The sequence below is a fragment of the Salmo salar genome, chromosome 11 (assembly GCF_965601325.2).
Source record: "Salmo salar chromosome 11, fSalSal1, whole genome shotgun sequence".
Classification (NCBI taxonomy): domain Eukaryota; kingdom Metazoa; phylum Chordata; class Actinopteri; order Salmoniformes; family Salmonidae; genus Salmo; species Salmo salar.
The window spans coordinates 114,365,014-114,388,043 of NC_138301.1; the positions used below are offsets into that span (position 1 = coordinate 114,365,014).

The window sequence follows — 23,030 nt, forward strand, 5'->3', positions numbered from 1 at the left end:
GGTTTGTTTTTAACTGTTGTTGTTTTACTCTGGGGTTTGTTTTTAACTGTTGTTGTTTTACTCTGGGGTTTGTTTTTAACTGTTGTTTTACTCTGGGGTTTGTTTTTAACTGTTGTTGTTTTACTCTGGGGTTTGTTTTTAACTGTTGTTTTACTCTGGGGTTTGTTTTTAACTGTTGTTTTACTCTGGGGTTTGTTTTTAACTGTTGTTTTACTCTGGTGTTTGTTTTTAACTGTTGTTTTACTCTGGGGTTTGTTTTTAACTGTTGTTTTACTCTGGGGGTTGTTTTTAACTGTTGTTTTACTCTGGGGGTTGTTTTTAACTGTTGTTTTACTCTGGGGGTTGTTTTTAACTGTTGTTTTACTCTGGTGTTTGTTTTTAACTGTTGTTTTACTCTGGGGTTTGTTTTTAACTGTTGTTTTACTCTGGGGTTTGTTTTTAACTGTTGTTGTTTTACTCTGGGGTTTGTTTTTAACTGTTGTTGTTTTACTCTGGGGTTTGTTTTTAACTGTTGTTTTACTCTGGGGTTTGTTTTTAACTGTTGTTGTTTTACTCTGGGGTTTGTTTTTAACTGTTGTTTTACTCTGGGGTTTGTTTTTAACTGTTGTTTTACTCTGGGGTTGTTTTTAACTGTTGTTGTACTCTGGGGTTTGTTTTTAACTGTTGTTTTACTCTGGGGTTTGTTTTTAACTGTTGTTGTTTTACTCTGGGGTTTGTTTTTAACTGTTGTTTTACTCTGGGGTTTGTTTTTAACTGTTGTTGTTTTACTCTGGGGTTTGTTTTTAACTGTTGTTTTACTCTGGGGTTTGTTTTTAACTGTTGTTTTACTCTGGGGTTTGTTTTTAACTGTTGTTTTACTCTGGGGTTTGTTTTTAACTGTTGTTTTACTCTGGGGTTTGTTTTTAACTGTTGTTTTACTCTGGGGGTTGTTTTTAACTGTTGTTTTACTCTGGGGGTTGTTTTTAACTGTTGTTTTACTCTGGGGGTTGTTTTTAACTGTTGTTTTACTCTGGGGTTTGTTTTTAACTGTTGTTTTACTCTGGGGTTTGTTTTTAACTGTTGTTGTTTTACTCTGGGGTTTGTTTTTAACTGTTGTTGTTTTACTCTGGGGTTTGTTTTTAACTGTTGTTTTACTCTGGGGTTTGTTTTTAACTGTTGTTTTACTCTGGGGTTTGTTTTTAACTGTTGTTGTTTTACTCTGGGGTTTGTTTTTAACTGTTGTTGTTTTACTCTGGGGTTTGTTTTTAACTGTTGTTTTACTCTGGGGTTTGTTTTTAACTGTTGTTGTTTTACTCTGGGGTTTGTTTTTAACTGTTGTTGTTTTACTCTGGGGTTTGTTTTTAACTGTTGTTTTACTCTGGGGTTTGTTTTTAACTGTTGTTGTACTCTGGGGTTTGTTTTTAACTGTTGTTTTACTCTGGGGTTTGTTTTTAACTGTTGTTGTTTTACTCTGGGGTTTGTTTTTAACTGTTGTTTTACTCTGGGGTTTGTTTTTAACTGTTGTTTTACTCTGGGGTTTGTTTTTAACTGTTGTTGTTTTACTCTGGGGTTTGTTTTTAACTGTTGTTTTACTCTGGGGTTTGTTTTTAACTGTTGTTGTTTTACTCTGGGGTTTGTTTTTAACTGTTGTTTTACTCTGGGGTTTGTTTTTAACTGTTGTTGTTTTACTCTGGGGTTTGTTTTTAACTGTTGTTTTACTCTGGGGTTTGTTTTTAACTGTTGTTTTACTCTGGGGTTTGTTTTTAACTGTTGTTGTTTTACTCTGGGGTTTGTTTTTAACTGTTGTTTTACTCTGGGGTTTGTTTTTAACTGTTGTTTTACTCTGGGGTTTGTTTTTAACTGTTGTTTTACTCTGGGGTTTGTTTTTAACTGTTGTTGTTTTACTCTGGGGTTTGTTTTTAACTGTTGTTGTTTTACTCTGGGGTTTGTTTTTAACTGTTGTTTTACTCTGGGGTTTGTTTTTAACTGTTGTTTTACTCTGGGGTTTGTTTTTAACTGTTGTTTTACTCTGGGGTTTGTTTTTAACTGTTGTTTTACTCTGGGGTTTGTTTTTAACTGTTGTTTTACTCTGGGGTTTGTTTTTAACAGTTGTTGTTTTACTCTGGGGTTTGTTTTTAACTGTTGTTGTTTTACTCTGGGGTTTGTTTTTAACTGTTGTTTTACTCTGGGGTTTGTTTTTAACTGTTGTTTTACTCTGGGGTTTGTTTTTAACTGTTGTTGTTTTACTCTGGGGTTTGTTTTTAACTGTTGTTGTTTTACTCTGGGGTTTGTTTTTAACTGTTGTTTTACTCTGGGGTTTGTTTTTAACTGTTGTTTTACTCTGGGGTTTGTTTTTAACTGTTGTTTTACTCTGGGGTTTGTTTTTAACTGTTGTTTTACTCTGGGGTTTGTTTTTAACTGTTGTTTTACTCTGGGGTTTGTTTTTAACTGTTGTTTTACTCTGGGGTTTGTTTTTAACTGTTGTTGTTTTACTCTGGGGTTTGTTTTTAACTGTTGTTTTACTCTGGGGTTTGTTTTTAACTGTTGTTGTTTTACTCTGGGGTTTGTTTTTAACTGTTGTTTTACTCTGGGGTTTGTTTTTAACTGTTGTTTTACTCTGGGGTTTGTTTTTAACTGTTGTTTTACTCTGGGGTTTGTTTTTAACTGTTGTTTTACTCTGGGGTTTGTTTTTAACTGTTGTTTTACTCTGGGGTTTGTTTTTAACTGTTGTTGTACTCTGGGGTTTGTTTTTAACTGTTGTTTTACTCTGGGGTTTGTTTTTAACTGTTGTTGTTTTACTCTGGGGTTTGTTTTTAACTGTTGTTTTACTCTGGGGTTTGTTTTTAACTGTTGTTTTACTCTGGGGTTTGTTTTTAACTGTTGTTTTACTCTGGGGTTTGTTTTTAACTGTTGTTTTACTCTGGGGTTTGTTTTTAACTGTTGTTTTACTCTGGGGTTTGTTTTTAACTGTTGTTTTACTCTGGGGTTTGTTTTTAACTGTTGTTTTACTCTGGGGTTTGTTTTTAACTGTTGTTTTACTCTGGGGTTTGTTTTTAACTGTTGTTGTTTTACTCTGGGGTTTGTTTTTAACTGTTGTTGTTTTACTCTGGGGTTTGTTTTTAACTGTTGTTTTACTCTGGGGTTTGTTTTTAACTGTTGTTTTACTCTGGGGTTGTTTTTAACTGTTGTTTTACTCTGGGGTTTGTTTTTAACTGTTGTTTTACTCTGGGGTTTGTTTTTAACTGTTGTTTTACTCTGGGGTTTGTTTTTAACTGTTGTTGTTTTACTCTGGGGTTTGTTTTTAACTGTTGTTGTTTTACTCTGGGGTTTGTTTTTAACTGTTGTTTTACTCTGGGGTTTGTTTTTAACTGTTGTTTTACTCTGGGGTTTGTTTTTAACTGTTGTTTTACTCTGGGGTTTGTTTTTAACTGTTGTTGTTTTACTCTGGGGTTTGTTTTTAACTGTTGTTGTTTTACTCTGGGGTTTGTTTTTAACTGTTGTTGTTTTACTCTGGGGTTTGTTTTTAACTGTTGTTGTTTTACTCTGGGGTTTGTTTTTAACTGTTGTTTTACTCTGGGGTTTGTTTTTAACTGTTGTTGTTTTACTCTGGGGTTTGTTTTTAACTGTTGTTTTACTCTGGGGTTTGTTTTTAACTGTTGTTTTACTCTGGGGTTTGTTTTTAACTGTTGTTTTACTCTGGGGTTTGTTTTTAACTGTTGTTGTTTTACTCTGGGGTTTGTTTTTAACTGTTGTTGTTTTACTCTGGGGGTTGTTTTTAACTGTTGTTTTACTCTGGGGTTTGTTTTTAACTGTTGTTTTACTCTGGTGTTTGTTTTTAACTGTTGTTTTACTCTGGGGTTTGTTTTTAACTGTTGTTTTACTCTGGGGTTTGTTTTTAACTGTTGTTTTACTCTGGGGTTTGTTTTTAACTGTTGTTTTACTCTGGGGGTTGTTTTTAACTGTTGTTGTTTTACTCTGGGGTTTGTTTTTAACTGTTGTTGTTTTACTCTGGGGTTTGTTTTTAACTGTTGTTTTACTCTGGGGTTTGTTTTTAACTGTTGTTGTTTTACTCTGGGGTTTGTTTTTAACTGTTGTTGTTTTACTCTGGGGTTTGTTTTTAACTGTTGTTGTTTTACTCTGGGGTTTGTTTTTAACTGTTGTTTTACTCTGGGGTTTGTTTTTAACTGTTGTTTTACTCTGGGGTTTGTTTTTAACTGTTGTGTTTTACTCTGGGGTTTGTTTTTAACTGTTGTTTTACTCTGGGGTTTGTTTTTAACTGTTGTTTTACTCTGGGGTTTGTTTTTAACTGTTGTTTTACTCTGGGGTTTGTTTTTAACTGTTGTTGTTTTACTCTGGGGTTTGTTTTTAACTGTTGTTGTTTTACTCTGGGGTTTGTTTTTAACTGTTGTTTTACTCTGGGGTTTGTTTTTAACTGTTGTTGTTTTACTCTGGGGTTTGTTTTTAACTGTTGTTTTACTCTGGGGGTTGTTTTTAACTGTTGTTGTTGTACTCTGGGGTTTGTTTTTAACTGTTGTTTTACTCTGGGGTTTGTTTTTAACTGTTGTTTTACTCTGGGGTTTGTTTTTAACTGTTGTTTTACTCTGGGGTTTGTTTTTAACTGTTGTTTTACTCTGGGGGTTGTTTTTAACTGTTGTTGTTTTACTCTGGGGTTTGTTTTTAACTGTTGTTTTACTCTGGGGTTTGTTTTTAACTGTTGTTTTACTCTGGGGTTTGTTTTTAACTGTTGTTTTTAACTGTTGTTTTACTCTGGGGTTTGTTTTTAACTGTTGTTTTACTCTGGGGTTTGTTTTTAACTGTTGTTTTACTCTGGGGGTTGTTTTTAACTGTTGTTTTACTCTGGGGTTTGTTTTTAACTGTTGTTTTACTCTGGGGGTTGTTTTTAACTGTTGTTGTTTTACTCTGGGGGTTGTTTTTAACTGTTGTTGTTTTACTCTGGGGTTTGTTTTTAACTGTTGTTGTTTTACTCTGGGGTTTGTTTTTAACTGTTGTTGTTTTACTCTGGGGTTTGTTTTTAACTGTTGTTGTTTTACTCTGGGGTTTGTTTTTAACTGTTGTTGTTTTACTCTGGGGTTTGTTTTTAACTGTTGTTGTTTTACTCTGGGGTTTGTTTTTAACTGTTGTTTTACTCTGGGGTTTGTTTTTAACTGTTGTTTTACTCTGGGGTTTGTTTTTAACTGTTGTTTTACTCTGGGGTTTGTTTTTAACTGTTGTTTTACTCTGGGGTTTGTTTTTAACTGTTGTTTTACTCTGGGGTTTGTTTTTAACTGTTGTTTTACTCTGGGGTTTGTTTTTAACTGTTGTTGTACTCTGGGGTTTGTTTTTAACTGTTGTTGTACTCTGGGGTTTGTTTTTAACTGTTGTTTTACTCTGGGGTTTGTTTTTAACTGTTGTTTTACTCTGGGGGTTGTTTTTAACTGTTGTTTTACTCTGGGGTTTGTTTTTAACTGTTGTTTTACTCTGGGGTTTGTTTTTAACTGTTGTTTTACTCTGGGGTTTGTTTTTAACTGTTGTTTTACTCTGGGGGTTGTTTTTAACTGTTGTTGTTTTACTCTGGTGTTTGTTTTTAACTGTTGTTTTACTCTGGGGTTTGTTTTTAACTGTTGTTTTACTCTGGGGTTTGTTTTTAACTGTTGTTTTACTCTGGGGTTTGTTTTTAACTGTTGTTTTACTCTGGGGGTTGTTTTTAACTGTTGTTGTTTTACTCTGGGGTTTGTTTTTAACTGTTGTTTTACTCTGGGGTTTGTTTTTAACTGTTGTTGTTTTACTCTGGGGTTTGTTTTTAACTGTTGTTGTTTTACTCTGGGGTTTGTTTTTAACTGTTGTTTTACTCTGGGGTTTGAGTATGAATGAACATGTAGATGGGTGGCTGAAGGAGGGAGTGCAGGAGCACGTATTTGTAAACCGAAACACAGTTAATTCTACATGACAGGAGCCGACATTCAGATACTATAATTCACACAACACAGACACATTGTGAAATCAAGTTCATAAGACAAACATGTTGGTGATTTATAACATGAGTCCTGAGCGGCAGTGAAGCTGGTCTCACAGATAGAACACTGTGGCATGGTGTACGAGCAACGTCACATCTTACCTGTACATGCACTCTTCATAATATAACCCCCCCCAGCATGTTAGTGCTGGGGTAGATAAAAACCCTGCAACTCCAAAAGAAGTTACCATCTTAAACAGAAATATAAAACAAAATAGCTGATAAAAACATTTATTGAAGGTTTCAAAGTAACAACAATTACATAATATAGGTTTGCTACAACGTTGGACTGTAGTGAAATAATATTGATCATATAATGCATATAATATATATCTCACATGCGACTCGTGATAAGACTTCACAGACTTAACAACAATGTTAATGAATTATCTGATTCCATAGAGAATATACTTAGATTTTTTACAGTAATAGGCTACCAAGAAATGTCTGAGAATTAAAATTGTAAAGGAAAATAGATTTAACTACATTGTAAAAGATTTACCGATTCACAGGCATGAAGCTTAAGTTATAAAACATTAACAAGCGTGACAAGGCATATGACAAGGGTGGCAGGTAGCCTAGTGGTTAGAGGGGGCAGGTAGCCTAGTGGTTAGAGGGGAGGCAGGTAGCCTAGTGGTTAGAGGGGGCAGGTAGCCTAGTGGTTAGAGGGGGCAGGTAGCCTAGTGGTTAGAGGGGGCAGGTAGCCTAGTGGTTAGAGGGGGGCGGCAGGTAGCCTAGTGGTTAGAGGGGGGCGGCAGGTAGCCTAGTGGTTAGAGGGGGCAGATAGCCTAGTGGTTAGAGGGGGCAGGTAGCCTAGTGGTTAGAGCGTTGGGCCAGTAACTGAAAGGTCGCTGGATTGAATACCAGAGATGACAAGGTGAAAAATCTGTCTTTGCCCATGAGCAAGGCACTTAACCCTAATTTCCTCCAGGGGTGCTTAACTACTATGGCTGACCCTGTAAAACAACACATTTCACTGCACCTATCCGGTGTATGTGGAAGAAAAAAATGTGGAGGGGCTGGGATCTTACAGTTAGAAGGCAAAGCATGACCAAAAACAGACCTACTCAGGCCGAGCAGCCTACAAGAAAAACATGTTCATATAGCTTTTCTGTAGAGCGTAGGACAGGAGGAAGAGACAGAAAAAAGGCATTCCCTTTATTACATTTCAAGGTGACTTAATCAAACCATCCAACCTTAACAAGTTACCCATGATCACCCAGGCCCAATATCCAAATCTAACGGCTTGTGGGGGATGAAACCAAATAAGGCAGAATTCCTAAGGACAATAAAATCCCTTAACATACAGTAGTTTAAAGTTCACCATGTCCAGATACAAGTTACCACAGATCATACATCCATATAGATGACATCAAAGTTCTCTTCAGAAGTTTCTGAGATACCAAACATGGAGGCAATAGCATCACTAACACACATTTCAATAGTCAGGAAGTGCTGAATGGCCCTTGAGTGTTTTCCTGGGCCATTTGTCATGCAGACCCAGAGGTGACAAAGCACATAAGTTAGGGCCTACAGTACAGTTTAATTAAGTTATTATCAAACCTGAGGGTATGTTCACTTACAGGTGTCAGTTTGAATAAGCCTTCATCTTCAAACGGACATTTTACACAATGGACACTGTTGTGTTCCCTTTAGTGAATATTCTTCATGTGTGATTTAAGGGAACTGATCTGACTAAAGCATTTGTTGCAATCATTGCAGCGATATGGTTTCTCTCCAGTGTGAATTCGCTTGTGGCGTGTCAGATCACCCGATGATGTAAAACCTTTCCCACATACAGAACACTTAAATGGCTTCTCCCCTGTGTGAGTCATCATATGAAGTGACAGTTTTCTGCTATAAATGAACCTTTTGCTGCAGACATGGCACTGATGAGATTTCTCCCCTGTGTGAGTCTTCATGTGTTCTCTAAGGACTCCCTTCCAAGTGAAGCTTTTGCCACAAACAGTGCACAGATAAGGTTTCTCTCCAGTGTGAATTCCCTGGTGGTCTTTGAGATAACTCAGTGATGTACAGCCTTTTCCACAAACAGGACACTTATGCAGCTCTCGCTCTGTTTTAGTTCCCGGATCTCTCTCTGTGTGAATCCTCATATGCTTTCTCAGATAACGTTTCTCCCGGAAGCACTTGCCACAATCACTGCAAAGATACAACTGTTTCTCTGATTGATTTTCTCTTCGTTTCTCCCCTGTGTGTGTCCTCATATGTCTAGTCAAATCACATTTCTGAATGAATCTTTTGTTGCAAACATGACATTGATGTGGTTTCTCCCCAGTGTGAATTCGCTGGTGGATTTTTAGAACATTTGGATATGCAAAGCCTTTTCCACATACAGGACACATATGCAGTCTTCTCTTTTTGTGACTCCCCAATTCTCTCTCTGTCCGACTTCTCGGTTCGCTCTCTGTCCGACTCCCCGGTTCGCTCTCTGTCCGGCTCTCTGTCCGACTCCCCGGTTCGCTGTCTGTCCGACTCCCCGGTTCGCTGTCTGTCCGACTCCCTGATTCAGTCTCTGTATGAGTCTTCATATGAACCCTCAAGTAACTCATCGTTCGGAAGCTTTTGCCACAATCGCTGCAGAGATATGATGGTTTCTCTCCAGAGTGATTCAGCTCGTGTTGTTTTAGACCTCCCAACGATTTAAAGCATTTTTCACAAAGAGCGCACTTGTATGATTTCTCCCCTGTGTGAATTCTCATATGCTTTCTCAGTTCATGTTTTTGACTGAAAGATTTGTCACACTCTTTACACTTATATGGTTTCTCCCCTGTGTGAATCTTCATATGCACTTTTAATGTTGCCCTTTGAGTGAAGCGTTTCTCACATTCAGTGCAACAAAACGGTTTCTCCCCTGTGTGAATCCTCATATGGTCTTTTAATGATGACCTTTGAGTGAAGCATTTCTCACATTCACGGCAACCATATGGTTTCTCCCCTGTGTGAGTCCTCATATGCTTGACCAGATGTCCCTTGCGGTAGAAGCATTTGTCACATTCTTTGCACTTATGTGGTTTCTCACCTGTATGAATGACCTGATGTATTTTTAACAGGCCTGAGCTAGTAAAGCTTTTAATGCACACAGGACACTTGAAGGGTTTCTCCCCTGTGTGATTTCTCTGATGTACTTTATAATGGCTTACATTATAAAAGCTTTTACTGCACACTGCACATGTGTATGGTTTCTCACTACCATGAAACTTTTGTTGGTGTTCCTTTAGGTAGCGTGGTCTCTTAAAGCATTTATTACACACAGGACAGATACATGGATTCACTCCATGAGTTTTCCCATGTATTTTTAGAGAGCCTGGTGTGTTGAAACATTCATTGCACACGGGACAGTTGTTCGGTTTTGCATCTGGGTGAGTAGTGCTCATATGTTTGTTGAAGTCGGTCTTGACACTGAAGGATTTGCCACATTCTTTGCACAGATATGTTTTTTCACCTGTGTGAATTCGCTGATGATCTTTTAAAGAAGCTGTGCAAAGAAAGGATTCATTGCACAAAGAACACTGCTGTGGTCCTTCTTTCTCCCCTGTGTGAACTTTTTTGTGTCGTTGTAGACCATTTAGTGATTTAAAGCCTTCACAACAGAAAGGACATCTGTGTCGTTTCTCTGCTTTGTGAATTCTCTGATGTACTTTTAAACTGATTGGTGCCTTAAACAGTTTACTGCACACAGGACACTTGTATCGCCTCTTGCTTGTGTGACACTTCAATGGTGCGTTCTGCTCATTGGTTATCTTGGCCTCAGTGCAGACTTGAGAGCTTTGTCCTTTCTTGTCCCGGGTTCTCTTTGACCCTGACGGTAGTTCTTCACTCTCCTCCTCATCAATACTAACAATGATTTCACTTGGAGCTGCAGAACAGTCTGGATGTAGTACAGAGAGGGGCTGAGAGTCACTGGTTGGTTCTGATACTCTGATACTGTAGTGCTCTTCATCTGATTCTGATTGGGTCTGTTCCGTTGTGTTGATGGGTTGAGAGTCCCTTTTGCTGTCCTGATCACAGTCACTTTCCACACAGGGAGGAATAAATATCAACTGTATGACCTCTGTGGTAGGAGACCTAAGTCTTTGAAGCTGCTCTTCCTCCTGACTGGTCCTGAGTTCCTCATGTTCCTCTGTAATCTGTGTGGGCTCTGGGTCCTCCTGGCTCAGACTGGGGCTCAACTCCTGCTCACAGTGCTGCTGCTGCTTAGGGGGAACCTCCTCTTCCGGGAGAGTTACCTGCTTGGGGTCTGCAGAGAAGGAGAGAAGTAAAAATACTAAATAACAATTCAAAATACTTCACATTCTGAATTCTCTATGCCGTGCTTAGGGCATCATGAAATTGTCAGCCGGTGATTGTCAAGCAAATAACTGCCGTTGTCACGGTAATTGAGACGATGTCTGGAATGACACATCGATCTCTGGAATGACACATCGTCCCATCGACCTGTCCGAACATCGTATGGTCTATTTATTTTTACCCGGGGCAGGGGGTCGTTGCGTTGCCTAGCAATTCAGCCTGGGTCCTCCACAAACCACTGATTAAGATCAAATCATTAGACTACAATGTGAAAATCATTTTACCAAGATTGTATTTCCCTGTGTGTAAATAAGTACATCAATATGAACCAATCATATGGTTAAATGTGGTACCGATAACTTTGATTGGTGATTTGGAACCAAATGTTGTAGGCCTACAGTGTGATACGAGACCCTTTCAATGGTGATTACAGACAATTTCAACTGAGATCGTGAGCGCACGTTCACCATAGAAGACAGGGCAGTCTTCTCGGGAGAGCTAAGCAAACAGTCATACTCAGTGTTCAACAGCAGGCCAGCGCAGAGCTCACATCCTCCCTACTGATGTCATCAGAGGAGATGATCACCCACTGGCCTGGTGGAGAGGGAATGAGGGTCATTTCACTTTTTGTTTGAATGCGACTTGTTTGTCTAAAACAGATCTTTCATGATCAACTTTCAAATGAATCTAGAACGCCAGTAAAAGGGTTCTATTCCTGAAAGTTGTGTTTGTGAATAGACAAAATAACAACACGATCTGGTAAATAATGAGAGACAGAATTCTAAATGGTAGCAACGTCAGCACAAGAACTGTTTGTCGGGAGCTTCATGAAATGAGTTTCATTATTCGATTCACCGCGATTTAACTGAATCTGAATTAACGCAATGGTGAAGTGAATAATTTTTCCCAGTCAAAAATAATAATGAATCGTTCAAAGAAAATCAATCAATACGGCCAGCCTTATTGGTGAGTGTCGGTATATGTATATATGAGCAACTTTTAATTCATGGGTTTAACATACTGGATTTGTTTATATTCCGTATGTACTAATTAGCATATTAAGTTCCTATAAAAGTTGCATGGTAATTTCTTAAATTGGTTTAAAATGTAACAAACTTTCAATGTTGCATAAAGTTTTGTTAATAATATGCCCACCTCATCTTAAATTACTGTAATTATGTATTTTCCCTATGCTGCTTCCTTCACTTGTTATTTTCCTGATTGGATAACATCTAGACTCAGTGTTGTGGTGTACTGTTCTCGCTAATGTTTTTCACCTGTGCATTCTGACACAATGAATTTAAATAGTGTAAGCCTACACAAAACACAGCCTTTATTTGAAGTGTTTCTAAATTCCAAGTTGGATTAAATGAATAGTGGAAAAACGATTGGAACCACATCCATGTCTGACTGCTAAGTTTTATAACACGTCCACTGTGGGGCTCAATGGTAAATCCTAACCTCATGAAAAAGTCCTGCGTCTTCCTGAGAAGCTTCTCTATAACATGAAATACAAAGTATAACACCAGAACCACAGTTTCAATGTTGACCCCTAACACTCTAATATCATACCTACCTTACATGACCAAAAGTATGTGGACACCTGCTCGTCAAACATCTCATTCCAAAATCATGGGCATTAATATGGAGTTGGTCCCCCTTTGCTGCTAAAACAGTCTCCACTCTTCTGGGAAGGCTTTCCACTAGATGATGGAACATTTCTGCTGGGACTTGCTTCCATTCAGCCACAAGAGGATTAGTGAGGTCGGGCACTGATGTTGGGCGATTAGAACTGGCTCGCAGTTGGCGTTCCAATTCATCCCTAAGGTATTTAATGGTGTTGAGGTTAGGGCTCTGTGCAGACTAATCCGGTTCTTCCACACCGATCGACATACCATTTCTATAAAGACCTCGCTTTGTGCACGGGGGCATTGTCATGCTGAAACAGGAAAGGGCCTTCCCCAAACTGTTGTCACAAAGTTGGAAGCACAGAATCCTCTAGAATGTCATTGTATGCTGTAGCATTAAGATTTCCCTTCACTGGAACTAAGGGGCCCAGCCCGAACCATGAAGAACAGCCCCAGACTTTTACTCTGCCTCCACCGAAATGTACAGTTGGCACTATGCATTGGGGCAGGTAGTGTTCTTCTGGCACGTTTCCACTTCACAATAACATCATTTACAATTGACCAGGGCTGCTCTAGCAGGGCAGAAATGTAACTAACTGACTTATTGGAAAGGTGGCATCCTATGACGATGCCACGTTTAAAGTCACTGTGCTCTTCGGGTGGGTATAATTTGTGGAACGTTCCAACAGGAACCTGTTCCAAAAACGTTGTAAATAACAAGGTAGCAAACAAACAACGCATACAAAGTTATATAGCGGCAGAATATGATACAGGGTAGGGTTTGTTAGCAACCTTGAACTTTATGAAGTTTTTGAAACAGATTCCTGTTGAAACGTTCCACAAATTATACCCACCCTGCTCTTCAGTACGGGCCATTCTACTGCCAATGTTTGTCTACGGAGATTGCATGGCTGTGTGGTCGACTTTATAACGTTACACCTGTCAGCAACGGGTGTTGTTGAAATAAAGGTGTCAACATACTTTTGTATATATACTGTATAATGCATTATGTTAACAGTTAAAAGTTTTGAAATAAAATATTTATTTGATTGTATATACGTTATATACACCTAGCCTTAGCAAGCTCTTTGCCAGCAAGGTAAGCTTTTTTAGTTATAATATTTAGTTAACGTTAGTTAGTTTTGCAAACATTAGCTACTTAGCATCAAGTGTAGACGATAGAAAGAAGGTCGTAAAAACAGATGTATATTCGTTTAGAAGACTTAAGTAAAACATTTTACCGGAGAATGACCTTTGATACACATTTCTACCACTAGCTAAGTCCTTGTTCTATCTGAGCCGGTAGTATACAGTAGCTGCCATTACCGCCGCAGAGAAAGGCCTATAGGATCTCACGTGAGTCGCGTCAGCCAGGCTAGATAATTAACGTTAGCTACTAAACTTTAAGTCAAAACAGCTTAAGTTACCTGAACGTAGCAGTGAATACGATACGTCCACGGCTAGTGATTCAGCAAACACAATATGTTGTTATCCTATAACTTGGTGTAACTGGTCGCTACAAACCTGCTCCGAAATGATCCAGAAGAAGCCCCCGAAGACGGTCGTTCTCTCCCTGAACCTCTGCTACCGTCTTTTCTACCACAACACATATCTCCACCGCCGCTGTTGTCAGCCGCTCCTGGTACTCTGCTAACGTCTTCTCCGCCGAACCAAATATATCCACAGCCGCTGCTGTTAGCCGCTCGGTAATAAACACACTCAACACCTGTAGTTTGGACATTTTACGTACAAATAAACATTTCAGACGCTCAAACTACATATTCCTATTAGACCCACACTTTCTGATGAAAACATGCGACTGAGCGCCATTATTGCTGTGAAAAACGCAATAATAACTAAGTACTTCCGGGTCATGGATTTTTGGAATCCTTCAGAATAAGAGTCCTGTCCCGTATACTTTGTCAATTAATAATGATGGAGGAAATGGTGGATAATGTACACAGTTATCGAAATGTTATACTACTTACCATACAAATAATAATTTAAAGTATTTCTATAAGATAGTGTATATTAAGTGGTCAACAATGTTTTTAGTGTGGGTATTATTCATTGCAGCATACAGCCTGAACATGTGTCAAAGTAAAAAAGAGTTCCATTCTAGTCAGGAGCACTTCTACTTTCCAAATCCACAAAGTGTACACCCTGAGGAGCATCACTGCTCATTTTGCAGCCCTTAAAGAGGTGCCCATCAGCTTAAATCCAATCGTTTTTTTTCTTCATATTGGACACACATATTGCACCTTACATAATTGTCTGTATGCTGTGGGGGGGGGGGGGGGTCCATTCTATTCAGGAGCACTTCTAATTTCCAAATACACAGAGTTTACACCCTCCAGGGTCGTCATTGCTACTATTGTGGCCCTTTAAGAGTGGGAAATCCACTTAAATCCAAATATGCTGTTGGGTTTTATTTCACTTATTAGATGTGATGCATTACCATTTACAGTAGATGTAGGCCTAAGTATGAACGGACTGTAATGCACTAAGAGGTTTATATTGTATTAACATAGATTGAGCAACATATAATAGACATGACTAACTGGAGGGTTGCTGGCTAGTAGGCGTGTAGGCTGAGTAGACTCTTGACACACACACACAATGCCTGGTTGTGGGGCCGCTCAAGGACAGGTGTACGGGAGGGGCTGGTAGAATGGAAGATGGCTGTAGCACAAAAGCAGAAACTGTCCTAACTGTGGCACAAGAACAGGCACTGTCCTTGGGTGTCTGACTCTCGGGTACACACACGAAGATAAGCTAGAAGACAACTATGCTTGGCAACAAAGATGCGTCTAGAGGCTGGGACCAGCCTGCAAGCCAACGATAGGCTGGAGTAAGTCTAAACCACACCCAAGCCTCTACTATGACAGGCCCTCAGGGAGAGGGAACTACGTCTGTCAAGAAGTATTTAAGGAAGAACTTATGTCATTTCAGTTCTCTGTTTGCCCTGCGAGGTGTTACAGTGAACCCATATATACGAAGATTGCATTTACCATTTATTCTGCTTGACTAATTCTATTAATAAACAGCTGAAAATATATTCAGTAGCCTAGTGTTATATTTTGTTCTGATACCAGAATTGAATTGACGCAGCCCTAACAATGCGCATATTAGATAGGTTTTATTTACACAAATACATGTGCATAGGTAATCCCTGTCACGTGGTGTCTACACTTGACACATACATGCGACTTCTGCTATCAAAATACGAAGATTGCACTGAAAGACGGGTTTAGACGCACAAAAGTCGCTTTGTGGTCTGACTGTGTTCAGATCTGTAGGCCGTCATTGTAAATAAGAATTTGTTCTTAACTGACTTGCCTAGTTAAATAAAGGTTAAAAAATAAAAAATAAAGATCTGGCTGACAACTTCAGGAGGTGGTCAGGGATGCATTGTGTATGCATTTCCCCACAGTCTGGACGCAATCCGGTTACCGCCGTTTGGGTCTTTGCGTGTCAAAAAAAGATACACTTCAAATAACACTATTTGACGTGTCAAATAAGCTTGTTGACCAATCAGGAACTGAATAAGACTGCATGTTACATAATAATTTAATGCGTTCATCATTTTTTACCTAGTTATTCAACCTAGTTATTACACATTGATTTATTTACAGGTATTCTCAAACTGGGGTGCAATGCCGTCGAAGGTACGCCAAATAAAATGTGATTCACATCAAAAAAATATATAGTTAGTTATTTTTTCTTCACATTTTCAAACAGTACATTTATATTTTACGGGGCTATACATTTGGGTACGTTTTTTTTCTCACCTGAGTAGCCTTGTCTGACCGCTTGCATGGTGGCGAGTTTCTCACACGACCTGCCAATCTGGGTGATGTTTTTCTCTCGTCTGAATGATCTGAATCTAGGATTACAGGGACTCTCAGCAACTATATTCAATGCGGGACAAAATTGAGGCTATGATTAAGAAGTTGGAGCTCTTCTCTGTCTGCATTAACAAGAACAACACACAGGTCTTTCCATCATTGTATGATTTTTTTTTGTGCAAATGAACTCAAGTTTACGGACTATGTCAAACGTGATATAGCGAAGCACCTGAGTGAGCTGGGTGCGCAATTACGCAGATACTTTTCCGAAACGGGTGACTCAAACAACTGGATTCGTTATCCCTTTCATGCCCTGCCTCCAGTCCACTTTCATATATCTGAACAAGAGCGCCTCATCGAAATTGCAACAACCGGTTCTGTGAAAATTTAATTTAATCAGAAGCCACTGACATATTTCTGGGTAGGGCTGCGCTCAGAGTTTCTTGCCTTGGCAAATCGTGCTGTTAAGACACTGATGCCCTTTGCAACCACGTACCTATGTGAGAGTGGATTCTCGGCCCTCAATAGCATGAAAACTAAATACATATTTTCTGTAATATTCATATGTGAATACATACTGAATTATAATTGGATGCATTTTACCGCCGTATCATACTGTGCGGTGATTGGTTAAGACCACCCAGACGGTTAGGTCATGGGCAGTTGATCGTGGTTGGAGATAGGCTAACATGTAGTTGTAGCTAGTTAATAAAGAGTTATGTTAAGAAACATCCTGTAGTTCTGCGTTTTATTATTTTGTACAAAGCGTACAAAACAAGACATTTTCCACACAGACTGTGTGTGGAAAATGATTTAAGACAGACTGAGACTCTCTCCAATACAACCCAACATTGCAGAGTTATGTGCATCCTTTCAAGCACACCATTCTCATTAACCTGTGGTGAGTTTTTCACAATTTTTGATGAACAAATATGGTTTTATATGTAAGATGGTTAAATAAAGAGCAAAATTATTGATTATAATTCTATTATTATTTGTGCCCTGGTCCTATAAGAGCTCTTTGTCACTTCCCACGAGCCGGGTTGTGACAAAAATGTACACTCATTCTTATGTTTAATAAATGTATCGTATAGTGTGTGTGTGGGAGGCTTACAATGATGGCAAAAAAAACTAAATTTGAAAGTGCGCTGACCCTGGTGCTAAAGGGGGTATGTAGCTGGAGGTTGAATGTTTGAAGGGGTACGGGACTATAAAATTTTTGGGAACGACTGGATTACACTGTCACTCGTATTTCATATGTCACAACGATTCATCGATACGTATTCTATGATGCTGGTAAAGTTGTCTCGCGCACCTACAGCCCTGGTCATAAAAAAAGCTAGTTAGATCATGGATGCAAACAATGTTCTTCCCCAAATGCATAGCAAAACGACAATCTGTTTCAGTAGCTATATAGTTAGCTAGCTAACTATATGATCTCCAGCTGTCGTAGCTAGCTAACTATATAGCTAAGTGTCATCATTATAAGACAGTTCTTATTTGATTAATGGTGGTCGGACCCATCTATGTGAAAGTAGCCACAATAGTGTACTTTGCGTTTATTATTATTTGGGGCGGCAGGTAGCCTAGTAGTTAGAGCTTTGGACTAGTAACCCGAAAGGTTGCAATATTGAATCCCTAAACTGACAAGGTAAAAATGTCGTTCTGCCCCTGAACAAGGCAGTTAACTTGTTCCTAGGCCGTCATTGAAAATAAGAATTTGTTCTTAACTGACTTGTCTAATTAAATAAAGGTAAAATAAATAAATACAATCAATTACCGAAAGCGCATACAGAGTACGTCATCAGCACTCCCCCCACAAGTCTCCAGAAAACGTGTTTTGGGACCGAGGCACCTTTTCATTATAACGCTGGCGGAAATTCCATGATCAAAACTCTATGATCAGAATACTGCACTAACTGTCAAGTCTAGACACGACCTATTTATTATATGAAGCGAGATACCTGCCAAAAGGTTGAACGTACATATCGTTAAGATCATAAGAAAAGCCATGAGTGAAACATGAAACGTAGATTTGAAATTTCTGCTGTGAACATACACACACCATGTTTCGATTAAGGACCAACATTTTAGGCTTGAACAAATCTTGTGTTGCAATTATGATGTACACTAATACTTTTCAGAGTTTTGGCCTGTGATGAGTGCTGCACGAACAAGCGTAACACAGTATAAAAAAAAGGTAGTCAGGGAAACCGGAAAGAGGTATCCTGCACGTTTTCAAGTTAAAAGTCTCCATTCTCTATTACTCCTCAGTTGAGTTTACCTCACATTAGGTAGCAAATGTAATGGATATGTTTGCCAGCGCAAGTCTACAGTCGTGGCCAAAAAGTTTTGAGAATGACACAAATATTAATTTTCACAAAGTCTGCTGCCTCAGTTTGTATGATGGCAATTTGCATATACTCCAGAATGTTATGAAGAGTGATCAGATGAATTGCAATTAATTGCAAAGTCCTTCTTTGCCATGCAAATTAACTGAATCCCCCAAAAACATTTCCACTGCATTTCAGCCCTGCCACAAAAGGACCAGCTGACATCATGTCAGTGATTCTCTCGTTAACACAGGTGTGAGTGTTGACGAGGACAAGGCTGGAGATCACTCTGTCATGCTGATTGAGTTTGAAAAACAGACTGGGTGATGTATCTCTGGGTGATGTGGACATCCCCATGCATGCACCTTATCAAAATATGACTAATTCAATATTGCACCATCCCATTCTCTGGGCTCTGTCTGCAATCATAACCAGTAGTATCTACCAGGAATAATGAATCATAACCAGTAGTATCTACCAGAATAATGAATCATAACCAGTAGTATCTACCAGAATAATGAATCATAACCAGTAGTATCTACCAGAATAATGAATCATAACCAGTAGTATCTACCAGGAATAATGAATCATAACCAGTAGTATCTACCAGAATAATGAATCATAACCAGTAGTATCTACCAGAATAATGAATCATAACCAGTAGTATCTACCAGAATAATGAATCATAACCAGTAGTATCTACCAGGAATAATGAATCATAACCAGTAGTATCTACCAGAATAATGAAACATAGCCAGTAGTATCTACCAGAATAATGAATCATAACCAGTAGTATCTACTAGAATAATGAATCATAACCAGTAGTATCTACCAGAATAATGAATCATAACCAGTAGTATGTACCAGAATAATGAATCATAACCAGTAGAATCTACCAGAATAATGAATCATAACCAGTAGTATCTACCAGAATAATTAATCATAACCAGTATTATCTACCAGAATAATGAATCATAACCAGTAGTATCTACCAGAATAATGAATCTGTCACAGGGGTCGTTGAATGGAGACCAAGACGTTGTGTGGATAGTGCTCATTTTCAATACTTTAATGAAGACACTTGACAAAATAACAAAAACAACCAACACAGTCCCGTCAGGTACACTTAGACTAAACAGGAAACAACTACCCACAACCCCAAAGGAAAAACAGGCTGCCTAAGTATGGCTTCCAATCAGAGACAATGAAAGACACCTGCCTCTGATTGGAAACCATACCTGGCCGAACATGAAAACCAACACATAGAAATAGACAACTAGAACAAACCCACATAGATACAGAAAACCCAAAATACATACAAAACAAACCCCCCTGCCACGCCCTGACCATACTACTATGGCAAATTACCTCTTTCACTGGTCAGGACGTGACAGAATCATAACCAGTAGTATCTACCAGAATAATGAATCATAACCAGTAGTATCTACCAGAATAATGAAACATAACCAGTAGTATCTACCAGAATAATGAAACATAACCAGTAGTATGTACCAGAATAATGAATCATAACCAGTAGTATCTACCAGAATAATGAATCATAACCAGTAGTATCTACCAGAATAATGAATCATAACCAGTAGTATCTACCAGAATAATGAATCATAACCAGTAGTATCTACCAGAATAATGAATCATAACCAGTAGTATCTACCAGAATAATGAATCATAACCAGTAGTATCTACCAGAATAATGAAACATAGCCAGTAGTATCTACCAGAATAATGAATCATAACCAGTAGTATCTACCAGAATAATGAATCATAACCAGTAGTATCTACCAGAATAATGAATCATAACCAGTAGTATCTACCAGAATAATGAATCATAACCAGTAGTATCTACCAGAATAATGAATCATAACCAGTAGTATCTACCAGAATAATGAATCATAACCAGTAGTATCTACCAGAATAATGAATCATAACCAGTAGTATCTACCAGAATAATAAAACATATAGTAACAATCATAATAATAGAAGTTTGGTGGATCTATGAATTGCCACTGGAGTCTTTGCCACTCAAAATATTTTCTTTATAGAATATTTTGATGTTTATTTATCATCACTCAAAATCTTGCCAAAGCATATTCTGTGAGAGGGGTTAATATAAATGTTAAATCATTTTACATGAATCTGGTCATGAACATATGGACTTTGACATTAACAAGGGAGAGATTAAATGTAGGCTAAGTCTGGCATAAGTTTATTCCCACACTTTACAATAACTCTGTTGCAGTGATTTTAGGTAGTCTTCGTATAGGCTAAACTGCTTTATCGTGTAGAACTAACTCCTCACAGGCCGTTTGGTGTACATTTCTTTTGTTGGAGAGATGAAACTGCCAAAACTCTGAAAGGTATTATTGTACGTCAGAATTGCAACACAAGATTTGTTCAAGCCTAAAATGTTGGTCCGTAATCGTAATATGGTGTTTGTATGTTCACAGATGGAATGTCACGTTTCCGTTTCATAAATGGCTTTTCTTACGAGAATAGAAATTAACGTATGGACTTTCTTACAATCCTAGCGATATGTACGTTCAACCTTTTGGCAGGTATGTCGCTCCATACCAACTAGCCTGACTGCTAGAGGAACCTGGGTAAGATCTCAATTGCTTACTCCTCATGTTCTCTCCTTCTCAAAAACCATTAGAGGAGAAGGTCAGAGGGGAGGGACCTCTGGCTTTCTCATCCAATGGGTTTTGAGGAGATGAGGAGAGAGCACGACAAGTATGCAACTGAGATGTTACCTTTGTCTTTTCAAATATAGCATGGCACAGAGTTCAAATTGTGGTCTAGTAGCTTGGCTGGCCAGTGCACAAAATCCTTCAATTCCATCCCTGAGTAGAAACGTGTAAATAATCTGTATTTAGAATTGAAATATGACAAATAATTGTCTAAATATGAACAATGATTCAAATGTGTTCAAATTGTTACATTTGCATTACATTTGGGTTTCAAAACATGTTCCAGGGTCAAATGAAAGAACAACACATCTCTGTATACATCACATGAATATAGCACTATACAGGAAAAAACAACCGATTGTGTGCAAAATACTGAGGTAAATCAACGTCCGGGTTGGTGATGTAAGTGACATTGGTGACCCAATGAAATTCAAGCTATGGTGAGAGGAATACAATTCTCAACACTATTTACAGTGGTGCATCTACTAACACTGAAAGTAGGATTAAATCTGTTTCATCATTTTCATTTTGTCTAGGTGTGTATTTCCTTATTGAGATTACATGTTTTTGTCATTAGTTAACAAAATGGGTTCCATTATCATCTTAATTAGAAAATAAACACTCCCCCCTCATCCTATCCTAGCTGCAAAGCCCAATCCCACCCTCCACACTGAGTAGCTTCAAGTTAAATACAACTGTTCTTAAATTGCATTAGCTAAATCAGCTGCTAGAAAACACAAGTTAAGAGTTTCTTCCAGTGGTGCATGAATGTGAAACTTCAGGAGGCTGAAGAAATTCAGCGTGGCCCCTAAGACCCTCACAAACTTATACAGATGCACCATTGAGAGCATCCTGTCGAGCTTCATTACCTGGTACGGCAACTGCACCGCCCGTAATCCAGAACTCTCTAGAGGATGGTGCTGTCTTCCTAACCCATCACCAGGGGCACACTGCCTGCCCTCCCGGACACCTACAGCACCCGATGTCACAGGAAGGCCAAAAAGATGATCAAGGACAACAACCACCCGAGCCACTACCTGTTCACCCCGCTATCATTCAGAAGGCGAGGTCAGTACACTTCAAAGCTGGGACCGAGAGACTGAAAAACAGCTTCTATCTCACGGCCATCAGACTGTTAAATAGCCATCACTAGCCGACCTCTACCCAGTACCCTGCCCTGAACCTAGTCACTGTCACTAGCTAGGTATCACCCAGTTACTCAACCCTGCAACTTAGAAGCTCTGCCCTATGTACATAGACATGGAATCACTGTTCACTTTAATAATGGAACACTGGTCACTTTAATAATGGAACACTGGTCACTTTAATAATGTTAACATAATGTTTTACCCACTTCATATGTATATACTGTATTGTAGTCAAGGCCGTCCTATTGAACTTTTGCTGTACATTATATCCATGTATTCTTCAGGTATACTACATATTCTATCATATACTGTCCATAATGTCTATACATCCCATCACACATATATATATATATAACAACGGTGGAGAAATCATAGACCTACAGTATATACGTCAACAACGGTGGAGAAACTATAGACCTACAGTATATACGTCAACAACAGTGGAGAAACCATAGACCTACAGTATATACGTCAACAACAGTGGAGAAACTATAGACCTACAGTATATACGTCAACAACGGTGGAGAAACCATAGACCTACAGTATATACGTCAACAACAGTGGAGAAACCATAGACCTACAGTATATACGTCAACAACAGTGGAGAAACCATAGACCTACAGTATATACGTCAACAACAGTGGAGAAACCATAGACCTACAGTATATACATCAACAACAGTGGAGAAACTATAGACCTACAGTATATACGTCAACAACGGTGGAGAAACTATAGACCTACAGTATATACATCAATAACAGTGGAGAAACCATAGACCTACAGTATATACGTCAACAACAGTGGAGAAACTATAGACCTACAGTATATACGTCAACAACAGTGGAGAAACCATAGACCTACAGTATATACGTCAACAACGGTGGAGAAACCATAGACCTACAGTATATACGTCAACAACAGTGGAGAAACTATAGACCTACTGTTATCCTAATTAAGCAATAAGGCACGGGGGTGTGGTATATACCACGGCTGTCAGCCAATCAGCATTCAGGACTCGAACCACCCAGTGTATAATAATTTGCTTTGTGTTAACGAGTCCTCGCAACT

General features: G+C 38.7%; 1 non-coding gene across 1 annotated transcript; it reads right to left on the reverse strand.

Annotated features, from left to right (window-relative positions):
* Positions 1-6,207: 6,207 nt before the first annotated feature.
* Positions 6,208-13,773, reverse strand: LOC106563798 (uncharacterized). The gene is made up of 2 exons (XR_014379492.1): positions 13,453-13,773; positions 6,208-10,250 (listed from the first exon to the last, which is right to left on the reverse strand). It is a non-coding gene; the product is annotated as an uncharacterized LOC106563798 (transcript).
* Positions 13,774-23,030: the final 9,257 nt, after the last annotated feature.